This window comes from Capricornis sumatraensis, chromosome 2 (assembly GCF_032405125.1).
Source record: "Capricornis sumatraensis isolate serow.1 chromosome 2, serow.2, whole genome shotgun sequence".
Lineage (NCBI taxonomy): Eukaryota > Metazoa > Chordata > Mammalia > Artiodactyla > Bovidae > Capricornis > Capricornis sumatraensis.
In genome coordinates, this window is record NC_091070.1 from 73188497 (window position 1) to 73205048 (window position 16552).

A 16552-nucleotide genomic window follows, 5' to 3' on the forward strand; every position below is an offset into this window, starting at 1 on the left:
CCGACTCGATGGACATGAGTTTGAGTGAACTCTGGGAGTTGGTGATGGACAGGGAGGCCTGGCGTGCTGTGATTCACGGGGTTGCAAAGAGTCGGACACGACTGAGCGACTGGACTGAACTGAACTGAACTGAACCAGGGAACTAAGATCCTGCATGCTACCCTCCTACAGGTGCAACTGTAGCACATGCATGGGAAAGCCCCAAAGAACACTGCAAAAGCTCTGAACGTTGACATTAAAACCACAACCAACAGAAGACTGATCGGAACTTCTAGCTTGAACTAAACCAGGCTGGCTGCCTGTAAAGGGGAAAACATTACTAAGAGTGTATAATATTCCAAATATTCAGGATGCAACTTGAAACTACTCAGCAATGCAAAGAACCAGGATGCAAGCAGTATGGAGTCTGGATGGGTCACGGGTTTGGATGAAGTTACTCAAGGAGAGTATGCAGACTGAGAAAAGGTTACGGAGTACAGTACTGGGAAGACAGATATTAAAGAAATAAATGGAGGAAAAAGAAACCTCAAAAGAGGCTGAGAAAGAAATAAGAAGTAAGATAACTCCCCAGACTTTGTATCTAAATAAACTGAAGTTCAATAGTCTAAATTATTATGCTTTTATTATGTTTATAAACTCTAGATTTAAATCTTTCGATCAGTGTAGCCAAACTGAGACCAAAACCCACATCTCAGAAGCTAAAGCTATACTAGGCTTCTCTGTCCATGGGATTCTCCAGGCAAGAATACTGGAGTGGATTGCCATTTCCTTCTCCAATATTAAACCATAGGGCTTCCATAATATTGTTAAGGTGTTATGGAAAAATCTACAATACGGACTGAATTTTTGGCCACCCAATCCTATTAATGGCAAAATTTCTTTCTCCCTTCTTTGAGAGTAACAGAAGTCACATATCCAGTTGCATCCATAAATTCTTAGCTTCAACTTTTATCTATCATCCCTTCTCAAAGACCTGCTACATTTTCTGCTACAATTATCCTTACTACATTTCTTTTGCAAGAAATACCATAAAATTAGTAAAAAATCACAAGGTATCATACCATGATGGAGACCATTTCAATCAGGGACCAAAACATAGGGCATAGAAAATGAAAGGTGTGACTTTGAGGTTATAGATCTCAACACTGGCTGTGGTGCATGGCAGGATACTCGACAAAAATAAGTCCCCATGAATTGTCAAAGAGAAGAATTCCATTCTTAGAGTCCCGAAAAAAAATTTTTTTTTAGTGTCACAGAGGTGTTGCTGCTTCCAAGATGAAATACTATTCTACCAGATTCTGGGGGTCCAAATCCATATGCAAATGTTCATACCATGTGTTCAGAATTCCTGAGTTTCCAATGATCATAGAGAAGGTATTCGTATTTCTTCTCTCTGGGCCTTATCATTTAACAAAAAATTTCAAGCAGAAAAACATTATCTGCAGTGGAAGGTAGGGACTGAGAACAATAGATTAATAACAAGGGAGAATCAGTTGAAAAGAACAAGTGCTTCCACTGAACGCACAAGAACACAAGTTTTGATATACTAGTGGCACAAAGACAATCCAACTTGCTCGAATTTGGCAACCACAGAGCATTATGGAAAAGCCACAGCGCATAGAGGAAATTATGGAAAAGAAAAGATAATCTCATGTTTTCTGGTCCAAGGATGAATTTTAGAATCATTGGAACATCCAAATTTAAGATAGATTGTTGCAAAGAAATACAAACATTTTCAAACTTACTCCCCATTCTCTTCCACAGTTTGAAATTATTTTTATCAAACAAACTCATTGTGTACATCCTCTACTATCATCAGTGAATAATTATAGAACTGCTCTGGAGCATGGAAAAACTATCTGTGGTTCTCCCTAAATCTCCCTCTCTCAGGCAAGAACAGACTGTCAGAATTCAGCCATTAGTCTAGCATCCCTGCCAGTGTCTGGATCTGGATAAACATACCTCATGTTCTTTCTTCCTTCAAATTTTAGATCCTCTGTGACACGAAAGATTTAATTTCTAAGCTTCCAATCCACTAACTGAAAATACTACTTGGTGATACCTATAAGAGGACCAAAAAACTACAAAATGCTTCCTTTTTGCAGAAGTCTGCCCTGAACAAATGAACTTCAACCTCAGCACTCCAGGATGCTCCACATCAAAAGAAGGCTTCTGAGCAGGGCAAAAGCTTCTCTGGGACAATCCATTAACAAGTCAGAGTATAGTACAATGTTGAATCATTTCATGTATTTTCCATCTGAGAAGCCAGAGAAAAGGAACCGTAAATCTTAGGAGTGGAAAAAAGAAAAAAAGCAAAATACAAGGAAAGGGACTTCCCTGGTGGTACAGTAGATAAGAATCCACCTGCCAATGGAGAGGACATGGGTTCAATCTCAGAAGATCCCACATGCCACAGAGCAGCTAAACCTGGCCACAGAGCAACTCAGCCTGTGTATTACAACTGCTGAAGACTGCACCTCTAGAGCCTGAGCTCCACCCCAAGAGAAGTCCCTGCAATGAGAAGCCTGTGCACCACAATAAAGAATAGCCCTCACTTACAGCAACGAGAAAAAGCCTTTGCAAAGCAAAACAAAGACCCAACATAGCCAAAAGTAAAATAAATAAAATTTAAAAAAATAATAAAGAAAGGACTATGAAGTGGGATTATATATAATTCCATGCTGAGTTCATAGGCCTATTTCAAGCAGCAATGCCTCACTCTGCTTTGACTAAAACACAGCAGCTCTGCAGGTGCCACACACTAAATTATACATCTTAATCTGGTCTACCAAGTGACCTTCTCTGGCTGTGCCCACTGTGAAAGCACTTTGTTCCCTGGTAAGTCTTCAGGCCTTTCATTTCCTCTCGCAAACTCCAGGCAGTCTCTCCAAAACAACACTGCTGGGCTGATTTCTTCCCTGACTCTTTTTCCAGTAAGCAAGTACATGATTTTTCTCTACCCCAAATGGAAAGATCTGTTGTGCCTCATCATAACAGGAAATTATTGCCTTTAGCAGATGCTAGTCAATGCTCATGACATTATTTCACCAATGCCTAAAATTAGATCCAAGAATTAGCTGCAGTCATTCTGTTTACTGTAGATTTCCTAATTGATTCTGGGCCTAAAAGGCCAATGGAAAATCGTTTTTTGCTCAGTCATTGGCCCAGCCATGCCCTGTGACTCCATCTGAGTCCAATATTACTAAGATAGATTATCTATAACTTCCATTTTTTAACTGGAAATTGTCCATCTCTATACAGATTCACACTCTGTCCTTTTACATAACAATTTAAGCACCAGGAGACTGACTTTTTTCCAGACTCAGTCTTGTCTGGAAAATTCCATGGACGGAAGAGCCTGGTGGGCTACAGTCCAAGAGTTGGACACGACTGAGCGACTTCACTTTCACTTTTCACTTTCATGCATTGGAGAAGGAAATGGCAACCCACTCCAGTGTTCTTGCCTGGAGAATCCCAGGGACGGGGGAGCCTGGTGGGCTGCCGTCTACAGGGTCGCAGAGTCGGACACGACTGAAGCGACTTAGCAGCAGCAGCAGCAGCAGCAACAACATCAACAAGCTCTCTAGCCACTAGGTTTAGCCACTGTAGTACCAGGTTAGAAGGCAGAATGGGAAAAGGGTCAGGATATCTACTCCCTGGCTCCCTCCCTCCTAGACTATGGTTTTCTAACAGGTGGGTCCTCTACTTATGAAGACCACAGCGGCTCTTGGGGAGTCCTCCTTCAGCTACAGTTACTTCTTCTGGATACCATTCCTGGTCCCTCCCATTGCTCATCCAGGCCTAGGCAGTTTTGAATTCTGTCTCTCACATGTGATTTTGGACCATTTAGTGCCTGCCTGTCTACCTCCTACCCACCCTAGGTTAGGACAGTGTCACTGTTCTTCAGATAGAAGATACAAACTCAAGGTAGGTCTGCAACAGCTTTCTAGCTCTTCTCTCCCTGAAGGAATTTTTCTTCAAAGAATCTAAACACAGCGAGAGTAGGAGTACAGGAGTCACAACCAAATGACTACAATACTAAGCAGAAAGAGATCCATTCAATAGACATCAAACAAAAAATCGGAGGTCAAAGAAAGGAGAAAGTACATTAGATTTGTAGGATCAGAAAATCCCTCAGGAGAAGCATTTGAAACTGCCTCTCATAAAGGGTAAGATCTCAACAAGTAGAGATTAAGAAAGGGGAAATATAAGAGGAGAAGCATTATATAAGACTGGGAAATTTGCTAACATGCACAAAGGGAAAAATGACTTTCTTTTTTAGATGTGTATCAGGATGTATGAAGTGATGCCACATCATTAAAAAAAATTTGAATCCAGATTGGTAGGAAATTAATGCTAACTTCATTAAAAAAATTGGAAACCACTGGTGAGTTTTGATCAGGAAAGTAATATGCCCAGGGTTCAACTTAAGAAAGATGAATCTGGCACTATTGTCAGAACAGAATAGAGTAGAAAGAGATCAGAAACAGCATCAAGAATGAGGAACTCAGGAGAATAGAAAATTCTGCAAAGAAATTGAAAAAGAAACCAACTAGAAGGGGTGATTAGAAGAACAGCTTTAGATAGGAATTTCAGCAAAGAATAGAACACCAAAATATGCTGCAAAGAGCAAGAGATAGGCAGATAGTTAAGGGAAGGTAATAAATAATAACCTGTACAAGTATTATGGCTTTGTGGTTACTTTTGGTTTTGTTTTTTTTTTAAGACAAAGGAAACTTGAGCATGTTTTTAGGCTGAGGAAAAAGTAGTAGCGAAGAGGGAGCTATTGATGATACAAGTGAAAGATGGGATAAAGTATGGAACAATAGATGAAGGAAGGCCCCAAAGGATGAAGACATGGGCCTGAGGATAAATGAGGAGGATCAGCCTCAACAAGCAAGAGAATCGTTTCATGGCCAAAGAGTAGGTCTAAGTTAAAAGGAAAAGATAATGACAAGCAGAAAGTAGTGAAACTGACAGAGTTTACATATCACCTTCCCTCGATGGCTCAACTGGTAAAGAATCTGGCTGCAGTGCAGGAGATACAGGAGATGTAGGTTCGACCCCTAGCTTGGGAAGATCTCTGGAGAAGGGGATGGCAACCCACTCCAGTATCCTTGTCTGGAAAATCCTATGGACAGAGAAGCCTGGGAGGTTACAGTCCAAAGGATCTTAAAGAGTTGGACAAGACTGAGTACGTATGCATGCCACATGTATCACCTCATTGAATTTTTTCTTCATAAAAACTACAATTTTATGATTTTCTTTGTATTCCTACAATGTCACAAGAAGGACAGCACTATGCTAGACTATTCTATAGAAGCAAAACCTCTACCTTTAAAACTCTGATTTGACTAAGAGTCAAAAGCATTCCAAGCTGGGCCTTATTAAAAGATACTGGAGAATCTCTGAAATAATTATATAGAGGCGAACTTATGTTCAGCAGAATTATTTTGGTCAATAAATTTCTAGCCAAAGTCAAAGCTGGTAATCAAAGACTAAGAAAAATGGCTCCTTTTTGCAATTTTTACAAAATCAGTTCAGTTCACTACGCAGTTGTGTCTGACTTTGTGACCCCATGGACTGCAGCACTCCAGGCTTCCCTGTCTATCACCAACTCCCAGAGTTTATTTAAACTCATGTCCACTGAGTCACTGATGCCATCCAACCATCTCATCCTCTGTGGCCCCCTTCTTCTCCCATCTTCAATCTTTCCCAGCATGAGGGTCTTTTCCAATGAGTCAGTTCTTCACAGCAGCTGGCCAAAATATTGGAGTTTCAGCTTCAGCATCAGTCCTTCCAATGAATATTCAGGACTAATTTCCTTTAGGATGGACTGGTTGGACCTCCTTGCAGTCCAAGGGACTCTCAAGAGTCTCCAACACCACAGATCAAAAGCATCAATTCTTCAGCACTCAGGTTTCTCTATAGTCCAACTCTCACATTCATACATGACTACTGGAAAAACCATAGCTTTGACTAGATGGACCTTTGCTGGCAAAGTAATGTCTCTGCTTTTGAATATGCTGTCTAGGTGGGTCATAACTTTTCTTCCAAGGAGCAAGTGTCTTTTAATTTCATGGCTGCAGTCACCATCTACAGTGATTTTGGAGCCCAAGAAAATAAAGTCTGTCACTGTTTCCATTGTTTCCCAATAGCTGTGAAAAGAAGAGAAGCGAAAAGCAAAGGAGAAAAGGAAAGATATAGGCATCTGAATGCAGAGTTCCAAAGAATAGCAAGAAGAGATAAGAAAGCCTTCTTCAGCGATCAATGCAAAGAAATAGAGGAAAACAGCAGAGTAGGAAAGACTAGAGATCTCTTCAAGAAAATTAGAGGTACCAAGGGAACATTTCATGCAAAGATGGGCTCGATAAAGAAATGGTATGGACCTAACAGAAGCAGAAGATATTAAGAAGAGGTGGCAAGAATACACAGAAGAACTGTACAAAAAAGATCTTCACGACCCGGATAATCAGGATGGTGTGATCACTCATCTAGAGCCAGACATTCTGGAATGTGAAGTCAAGTGGGTCTTGGAAAGCATCACTACAAACAAAGCTAGCGGAGGTGATGGAATTCCAGTGGAGCTATTTCAAATCCTGAAAGATGATGCTGTCAAAGTGCTGCACTCAATATGCCAGCAAACTTGGAAAACTCAGCAGTGGACTGGAAAAGGTCAGTTTTCATTCCAATTCCAAAGAAAGGCAATGCCAAAGAATGCTCAAACTACTGCACAATTGCACTCATCTCACATGCTAGTAAAGTAATGCTCAAAATTCTCCAAGCCAGGCTTCAGCAATACATGAACCGTGAACTTCCTGATGTTCAACCTCGTTGTAGAAAAGGCAGAGGAACCAGAGATCAAATTGCCAACATCTGCTGGATCATGGAAAAAGCAAGAGAGTTCCAGAAAAACATCTACTTCTGCTTTATTGACTATGCCAAAGCCTTTGACTGTGTGGATCACAAGAAACTGTGGAAAATTCTGAAAGAGATGGGAATACCAGACCACCTGATCTGCCTACTGAGAAATCTGTATGCAGGTCAGGAAGCAAAAGTTAGGACTGGGCATGGAACAACAGACTGGTTACAAATAGGAAAAGGAATGCATCAAGGCTGTATATTGTCACCCTGCTTACTTAACTTCCATGCAGAGTACATCATGAGAAACGCCAGACTGGAAGAAATACAAGCTGGAATCAAGATTGCTGGGAGAAATATCAATAACCTCAGATATGCAGATGACACCACCCTTATGGCAGAAAGTGAAGAGGAACTAAAAAGCCTCTTGATGAAAGTGAAAGAGGAGAGTGAAAAAGTTGGCTTAAAGCTCAACATTCAGAAAACGAAGATCATGGCATCTGGTCCCATCACTTCATGGGAAATAGATGGGGAAACAGTGGAAACAGTGTCAGACTTTATTTTGGGGGGCTCCAAAATCACTGCCGATGGTGACTGCAGCCATGAAATTAAAAGACGCTTACTCCTTGGAAGAAAAGTTATGACCAACCTAGATAGCATATCCAAAAGCAGAGACATTACTTTGCCGACTAAGGTCCGTCTAGTCAAGGCTATGGTTTTTCCAGTAGTCATGTATGGATGTGAGAGTTGAACTGTGAAGAAGGCTGAGCGCCGAAGAATTGATGCTTTTGAACTGTGGTGTTGGAGAAGACTCTTGAGAGTCCCTTGGACTGCAAGGAGATCCAACCAGTCCATTCTGAAGGAGATCAACCCTGGGATTTCTATGGAAGGAATGATGCTAAAGCTGAAGCTCCATTACTTTGGCCACCTCATGTGAAGAGTTGACTCATTGGAAAAGACTTTGATGCTGGTAGGGATTGGGGGCAGGAGGAGAAGGGGACGACAGAGGATGAGATGGCTGGATGGCATCACTGACTCGATGGACGTGAGTCTGAGTGAACTCTGGGAGTTGGTGATGGACAGGGAGGCCTGGTGTGCTGCGATTCATGGGGTCGCAAAGAGTCGGACATGACTGAGTGACTGAACTGAACTGAACTGAACTGATGAGACCACATGCCATGATCTTCGTTTTCTGAATGTTGAGTTTTAAGCCAACCTTTTCACTCTCCTCTTTCACTTTCTTCAAGAGGCTCTTTAGTACTTCTTTGCTTTCTGCCATAAGGGTGGTATCATCTGCTTATCTGAGGTTGTTGATATTTCTCCTGGCAATCTTGATTCCAGCTTGTGCCTCATCCAGCCCAGCGTTTCTCATGATGTACCCTGCATATAAGTTAAATAAGCAGTGATAATATACAGCCTTGATGTACACCTTTCCCAATTTGGAACCAGTCTGTTGTTCCGTATCCAGTCCTAACTTTTGCTTCCTGACCTGCATACAGATTTCTCAGTAGGCAGATCAGGTGGTCTGGTATTCCCATCTTAAGAATTGTCCACAATTTGTTGTGATCCACACAGTTAAAGGCTTTAGCATAGTCAATAACGCGGAAGTAGATGTTTTTCTGGAACTCTCTTGCTTTTTCGATGATCCAGCGGATGTTGGCAATTTGATCTCTGGTTCCTCTGCCTTTTCTAAATCCAGCTTGAACATCTAGAATTTCACAGTTCACGTACTGTGAATTATTTTTAAACATGATTTTACTTATTTATTTTTAGTTGTACCAGGCCTTCGTTGTGCATGAGCTTTTCTTTAGCTGCAAGTGAGGGATACTCTCTAGCTGCAGTGCCCAGGCTTCTCACTGTAGTGGCTGCTCTTTTGCTGAGCATGGGCTCTAGGGCACAGGTTCAATAGTTAAGGTGCACAGGTTTAGTTGCTCTGGGGCATTGGGATCTTCCTGGATCAGGGATCAAATCTGTGTCTCCTGCATTAGCAGGCAGATTCTTTACCATTGAGCCACCCAGAAAACCCTGTTTGGTTTTTTTTTTTTTTTTTCCATGAACCAAGCCACTGCGATACCCATATGTGCTAAAAGGTGTGAGCATTGAAGATTCTCCCAAAGACTTCAGAGAATCTTTTCTTCACCTGTCTTACCTCTTTAAAACTTTATGACACAAAGATAAATTCCAGCCTACCACATGATCTCCAAGAAAATATCAGATATCGAGATCCTCAACACATATCTGGGCTCATGCCTCTACTTGGTTTATATAGCCATTTATTGGAAGTATATGGGTATATTGAGGGAAGAAACCCCTTCCTTGTGATTTTAAAAAAGAATCTGTACATATGAGATACTTATATATTGAATACTTAAGTTTCAAAGGTCAGTGTATGATTGCACAGCATCCCATAAAGATGGGCTTGGCACATTCTTGGTTAAGACAGGCATAGCTTTCTTTTAAAAAATCAGAAGTGTCTTTTTAAATATGTGAACCCATTATGTGGAGTTTGCTTTTATGAGAAGTTTAAATCAGGAACAGTCATTGCATGTGTTAAGTCAAATTTGCATTTCCTAATTAAGGACACTGCTCTCGAATAATGACGTTCCAACTATACAGAATAAAGGATTTAAAATAGAGTTTTACATTTTATAGAGGAGAAAAGACCCTGGGAGGGGGCTTTAAGGGCACTCTCTTGTTTAAAGATCCACCAGAGACCACAGACCTCATGGAAGAAGGGAGAAGGACGGGGACTCTCAGAGATAAAGCAACTTTGCCATCTCTCTTGTTTCCCCTATAGTCCCTCTGTTATGGGGGGGGGGGGGGAAACTGTCTCACATTATGCATTCTAATTTTATAGGTGAGGTGAAGTCTCAGTCATGTCCGACTCTTTGTGACCCCATGGACTGTAGCCCACCAGGCTCCTCCGTCCATGCGATTCTCCAGGCAAGAATACTGGAGTGGGTTGCCATTTCCTTCTCCAGGGGATCTTCCCGACCCAGAGATCAAACCCAGGTCTCCCGCATTGGAGGCAGACACTTTAACCTCTGAGCCACCAGGGAAGTCTAATTTTATAAAACATTCCCAAATACTTCCACGAATGTGTGCATGCTAAGTCGCTTCAGTTGTGTCTGACTCTTTGTGACCCTATCGACTGAAACCCACCAGGCTCTTCTATTCATGAGATTCTCCAGGCAAGAATACTGCAGCGGGTCACCATGCCCTACTCCAGGGGATCTTCCTGACCCATGGATCGAACCCGCATCTATTTTGTCTCCTGCATTGGCATATATCACCATAATATGAGATTTGTATAAACTTCTGTAAAAGAATTTGTGTGGCTCCAATTTCCATTGGAAACATACAACCACTCTTCAAGGCCAGTATGACAGATGTTGTCATTGTTGCTTAGTACAGAGAGGCTAAAGAGTACCAGAAAGTTTAAAGTGACTTGCCCCTGATTACATAGCTAGTGAGGAACAGAAGTGGGACTCAAATCCGGGTTATTGGATTCCCAGTTTGGTGGCCTTTCTACTATTCTACTATAGTTGAAAACCATTTTTAAAAAGTGCCATAAAAAATTTATTGCTGGATAGACTTTTAAATGCAATGTAGTACGTACTACACAGGATGAAGCAAGTGGGCTCAAAGCCAGTCTTTGGTAAGGGTTTCTCATGTAAGTATGAACTCTTTAGAAGAGGTCTATGTCTGATTAAATATTCAGAATCCTACAGAGGTCAATAATTTACAGGAAATGGCTTCATAAGGTGTATCTGCTTCCTTTTTGTGTTGTTGCTTTTGAAGAAGACATATTGGTATTAAAGATTCACAAACCCTAATGCTTACCATGGTAATCAAGATAGGCCCTTATTCATCTTAAATCTAGTGTCAGTTCACAAAATCTGCCATGTGAGTTAGTTATTTTGAAATGAATTTTGCACAATACCAGTAACTCTCTCTATAGCAATGTTTAAACAGAAGGATCTCCCAAGAAAGGGATAGGGTAACCCACCACTCCACTCCAACCCAGTGTCAATGTCTGTTTCAGCAAGGATAGCTGGAATCTCCACTGCTGTCTGGCAAGCTCATTTTCCTTGGTTGACTAGGAGCCAGGAAAGTAACATTTTAAAGACAATAAGAATCTATGAATATTAAAAATAGGTGGATTCATATCCAGTTGAGAAGGAGGAAGGAAAGAAAGCAGAGAAGGAAGAGGAAGATGAGATGAGGCAACACCTCATGAAGTCGTAACCATTGCTAGCCCTCTGTTAACTGCTCCAATGCCTCATATATTTAATTCTCACAGATCTATGAGATGAGTACCAACAACACTCGCTCTTTACCCATGAGAACCATATAAGCCTAAGTAACTTACACAAAGTCACAAGAACTAGAAATAGAATCCAAGCCTAAACATCTTAAAAATTTGCACATAGAAGTTACAAAACAATGCATTTTCAAAAACTTCAGGGAGAGAGGTTTCCCAGATGGCACAGTGGTAAAGAATCCACCTGCCAATACGAGAGATGCAGGAGACATGGGTTTGATTCCTGGGTCAGGAAGATCTCCTGGAGGAGTAAATGGCAACCCACTCCAGTATTCTTGCCTGGAAAATCTCCTGGACAGGGGAGCCTGGAGGGCTGCAGTACCTGGGGTTGCAGAAAGTCAGAAACAATTTAGCAACTGAGCATGCACACACTGGGGAGAGAAAATAAATCTCACTTGCAGGAGACCTCTAACACCTCTACATAAGGATTATTTCTCTTCTTTGATGGTTAAGGCTTCCGTGGGAGCTCAGCTGGTAAAGAATCCGCCTGCAATGCAGGAGATCTGGGTTCAATCGCTGGGTTGGGAAGATCTCCTGAAGAAGGAAATGGCTGCCCACTCCAGTATTCTGGCCTGGAGAATTCCATGGACAGTGCATGGGGTCACAAAGACAGTTGATGGCTAAAACATTATGGCAATTACGCAAGTAAGGCCATGATCTACATGACCCTTAGCCAGCATGTTAATTATCCATCTGGCAGAGAGGAAAAAGCACATGTAATGTTTACAAAATTCCTGCCAGGAATTCTTCTCTGTTCTAAAAGTATGCAAGGGTTCAGTTTAATGTTTTCACCAGGGCCTAGAGAAAGATTTGTCTCACAATGCCCCAGAGCGGTGAGGATGGTTAAAATTGGACATCACCATTAAATCTGCTTAAGTGAAGTTAACAGAATTATGATTGAATATTAATAAGTTTTGACTTCGGAGACCTCCTGGGCAGTCCAGTGGTTACAACAAACTGGTTCCAAATTGGGAAAGGAGTACATCAAGGCTGTATATTGTCATCCTGCTTATTTAACTTATACACAGAGTACATCATGTGAAATGTCGGGCTGGATGAAGCACAAGCTGGAATCAAGATTTCTAGGAGAAATATCAATAACCTCATATATGCAGATGACACCACCCTTATAGCAGAAAGCAATGAGGAGCTAAAGAGCCTCTTGAACAAAGTGAAAGAGAAGAGTGAAAAAGCTGGCTTAAAACCCAACATGAAAAAAAAGAAGATCATAGCATCCAGTCCCATCACATCAAGGCAAATAGATGGGGAAACAATGGAAACAGTGACAGACTTTATTTTCTTGGGCTCCAAAATCACTGCAGATGGTGACTGCAGCCATGAAATTCAAAGACGCTTGCTCCTTGGAAGAAAAGCTATAACCAATCTAGATAGCATATTAAAAAATGGAGATATTACTTTGCCAAGACAACTGAGTGACTGAACCACCACCACCACCACCACCAGTGGTTGAGACTTTGCACTTCCCACGTAGAGGGCGAGGGTTCAGTCTCTGGTCAGGGAGCTAAGATCTTACATGCCATGTAGTGTGGCCAAAAAAATAAATTAACAAATAAATTTTTAAAAATAAGCTTTGATTGTAGGTGTAACAAAAAAAATCAGAGCACCCCCAGACTTTGAAACAGCCCCCCTGTGAGCAGGAGCTTAGTTGTGGGTATGGACACTTAGAACTATGTCTACTCAAACACTGAAATCCATTCCACCTTTGGCAGAAGCCTGAAAGTTGTAATGGGAATGTCTAAACAATATCTAACTAGTTTTTACCTTCCGATACCTGAATTGAAAAGAATTAAAGTCTCATCCCTAATTTCAACAGGTCCTAAGACAAACACCTTCCATGTCACAGCAGGTATAGCTGGACCCAAAGGTTTGGCAAAGAAAGTAGTATCAGGCGCTAAACAAGCCTTCCTTTAATAAACTGGGCTGCTCTGAGAATTCCCCACTTGACTGCCACTCACAATATCACTACTTCATGCAAAATGCTCGTGTCCACAATTCCTATAGCTGGATATGTCCATGGGTGTCTAACAGTTCTCACACCATTTACACACAATTTTAGAAGCATTTCCAGATGATTTCACAAGTTCCGTCTCAAAACTCTGTTAATTGACCTCAATTGAAAGGCAGAAACATTAAAAGATATTGTGTATCAGAAGTCAAAGATTGCACCTATCCAAATGGCAGGTTTAGACAGAATAAAGGTGAAGATAAGTATAGACTCATGAAATTGATGGAAAAGCCAAACTTTTGAGGTACAGATGGTTACCCAAGATACCCTGTTATAGCAGTCTCATGCTGTTACTAGAAATCTCCTGTGTTCCTAGAATTCAAATAACATCCCCAAATAATCCTTTGAAAAATATTTGTTGTTGTTCAGTCGCTAAGTTGTGTCCAACTCTTTGTGACCCCATGGGCTGCAGCACGCCAAGCCTTCCTGTCCCTCACTATCTAGGAAAAACATAAAACAACTTAATAAGACCATTCCTGAATTTGAGATGGCTAAAACTCTGGTAGAATGACTACATAAATACATGCCACCAAAAAAAACAGGAATTGAATTTTGAAACAAATGGCCATTGTTCTGATTCCTAACTGAAACTGTGATAGTTCTCTCCCCCTTCCCAGCACACAAGGGAACTCCTGGGAATTCAAGAACTCTGAGCACAGTTTTGATGTCAGAAAGAGTTAACGTTGTCTGTGACAAGTTTCAAAAGCAAATATATAATAAGCACAGCAAACAGGCCTGTGATGGTAATAAGAATGCAGAATTAGAAGGACATGAAGGTCTGGGCTTCTGTAATTTTTTGCTGTTGTTCAGTCACTCAGGCATGTCTGACTCTTAGCAACCCCATGAACTGCAGCATACCAGGCTTCCCGGTCCTTCACTGCCTTCCAGAGTTTGTTCAAATTCATGTCCATTGAGTTGGTGATGGCACCCTACCATCTCACCCCCTGTTGCCCCGTTCTCCTCATGGCTTCAATCTTTCCCAGCATCAGGGTCTTTCCCAATGAGTCAGCTCTACCTATCAGGTGGCCTAAGTACTGGTGTTTCAGCTTCAGCATCAGTCTTTCTAATGAATATTTAAGGTTGATTTCCTTTAGGATTGACTGGTTTGATCTCCTTGCTGTCCAAGGGACTCTCAAGAGTCTTCTCCAGCACCATGATCTGAAAGCCTTTTATAGAAAGTTGCAACTGACACACATTTCTGTCATACAAATTACAGACTGAATCTGTGCATCAGATAAGGCTTTTAAATGCTTTATCATCAGATTAGGCAATAACGTACTCTAAAGTAGACATGTACTTGCATGATAAGTCAGTTTTCAGTTGGGAGAATTCTGTGTGGATTAAGAGATAAGGATTTACCAAGAAAATCCTTCTTAAAGGGCCTGACATCATCAGGAGAAGCATTTGTTTGGCTGCCCTGGGGGCCGATGTGAGCGAAACAGATTTACAGCATTCAAGTTCTTCTTCTAAAAAGCCTGTTTTGCGACCTTAAATATTTCAGTAAACACCAACATGTTATAATAAGTAACTTCTGGGCATGCAAATTTAATTCTACCAATGGTTCTGGGAGACAAGATACATTTCCCTGTTCCTTTTCTCCAGTGGCAACTGCCTTTCCAAACTCAAAACGTCACTCTTACAGCCTTAACGACAGCTAGTTCTCCAATTCTAAGGTGTTTCCGTAGAATCTGTATGATGAACACATTCACAAATAAAGTTAGATGTGTGGTCATGTATACAATTGTGTGTTAATATCACTAGCTGTCATCACACTGCATGGATCTGCATAGTGTGCAAAACACAATGATTCAAATGGGTGACATGAATTATACACCTAGGCTTCCCAGGTAAAGAACCCACCTGACAAGCGGGAGACGTGAGTTCAATCACCGGGTCGGGAAGGTCCCCTGGCAAAGGCAATGGCAACCCGGTCCTGTATTCCTGCCTGGGAAATCCCATGGACAGAGAAGCCTGGAAGGCTACAGTACATGGGGCCACAGAAGAGTCAGACATGACTTAGTGACTCAACAATAACAACTAAGGTACAAAGACCAAAGGATCAAGACACATACTAACTTGAGGTTCCATGGCAAACTTGATGCAGAGGCCACTGGTATACTGAGTAGCCTGGAAGGAGGACGGCAAGATGAGGAAGGCACTCGATGTATTGCCAGGAGTGTTTTGTGGATCAGCATGCAGCGATGGACCACAGCCAGCGCACAGCACACTGTAACTCGTCACCAAGCGATGGGATGGCACAGGGAAGGAGACTGATACTGGTTATGTGGTTGGATACTGAATTAGAAATTCTGCCTTTGTTATCTCATTTATCTTCTGCCCCATAAGGTTGTTGTTTTTCATTTTATACATCATAATAAAGGAAGTTCACAGAAGGACATAGTAGAGTTGGGCTTCAACACAAGTCCACAGTCCTTTCAGTACAGAAAATTCGAGTAGTAGAGGCTTGAAGACTGGCTCTCAATCCTCTAGCTTATTAGAAAGGATATCAAACATGTGGAAAAGGAAAAGAGAAAGCAAATCATTTCAATAAAGCTGGAGGAAAATATAAAGGATGGAGAATGAATGATTGTGACTTTGAGGAGGAACAGAATAGGGTGTGGGTGGGGAGTCACATCACTGAAATAATGCAGATAGTACAAGAATGACTTTCCCAGAGATTTTTCAATAAAAGAACAACATCGTGTATCCCACAGGAAAATGCTGGAGCAGCTGAGGAACACCAGTCTAAAGTTGTCATGCAGCAGAGTGATCTACCTGCACTGGCCTAGAATATCTAGTCTACCTTTTTATGAAACTGACAGACAAGGCACCCTTCATGAGTTTATTATGTGTGTAGATACACAGCAGAAGTTTTGAGGATTGGAAGGACAAGAGGCAAGAAGGGGACCTATTTAGTTGCAGGAATCTGGTGAGAGAGGGGAAATTGTGGGTTAGGGATAGGTGGAGATAAAGAAGAGAACAATGGACAGAAAAGGACAATATCTGACACACACAGGAAAAAAGGCAGGGAAATTCCTTGTGTTCATAAAAGACTTTGTACGACTATGAAACCAATCAGTGCTGCTTCAGGGCCCAGGTGAGAGAGCATGGCTGGGGTGGAGAAGGAGCTGTCCTTTCTCATGCATCATCTCCTTCGGTGGCCTGGGAACTTAAAAAGACCATCACAGAAAACTCCTGTGCTCAACAGGATGTCATTTTAACAGAGGGTTCCTGCAGAAGAGGCCAGAATAAAGACAAGGTGCGGTGAGGACAAGGCTGGAGGACAGTATGACTAGTCTGATGGCCGAGCACATATGAGGCTCCAGGAAATAATGGGAAGT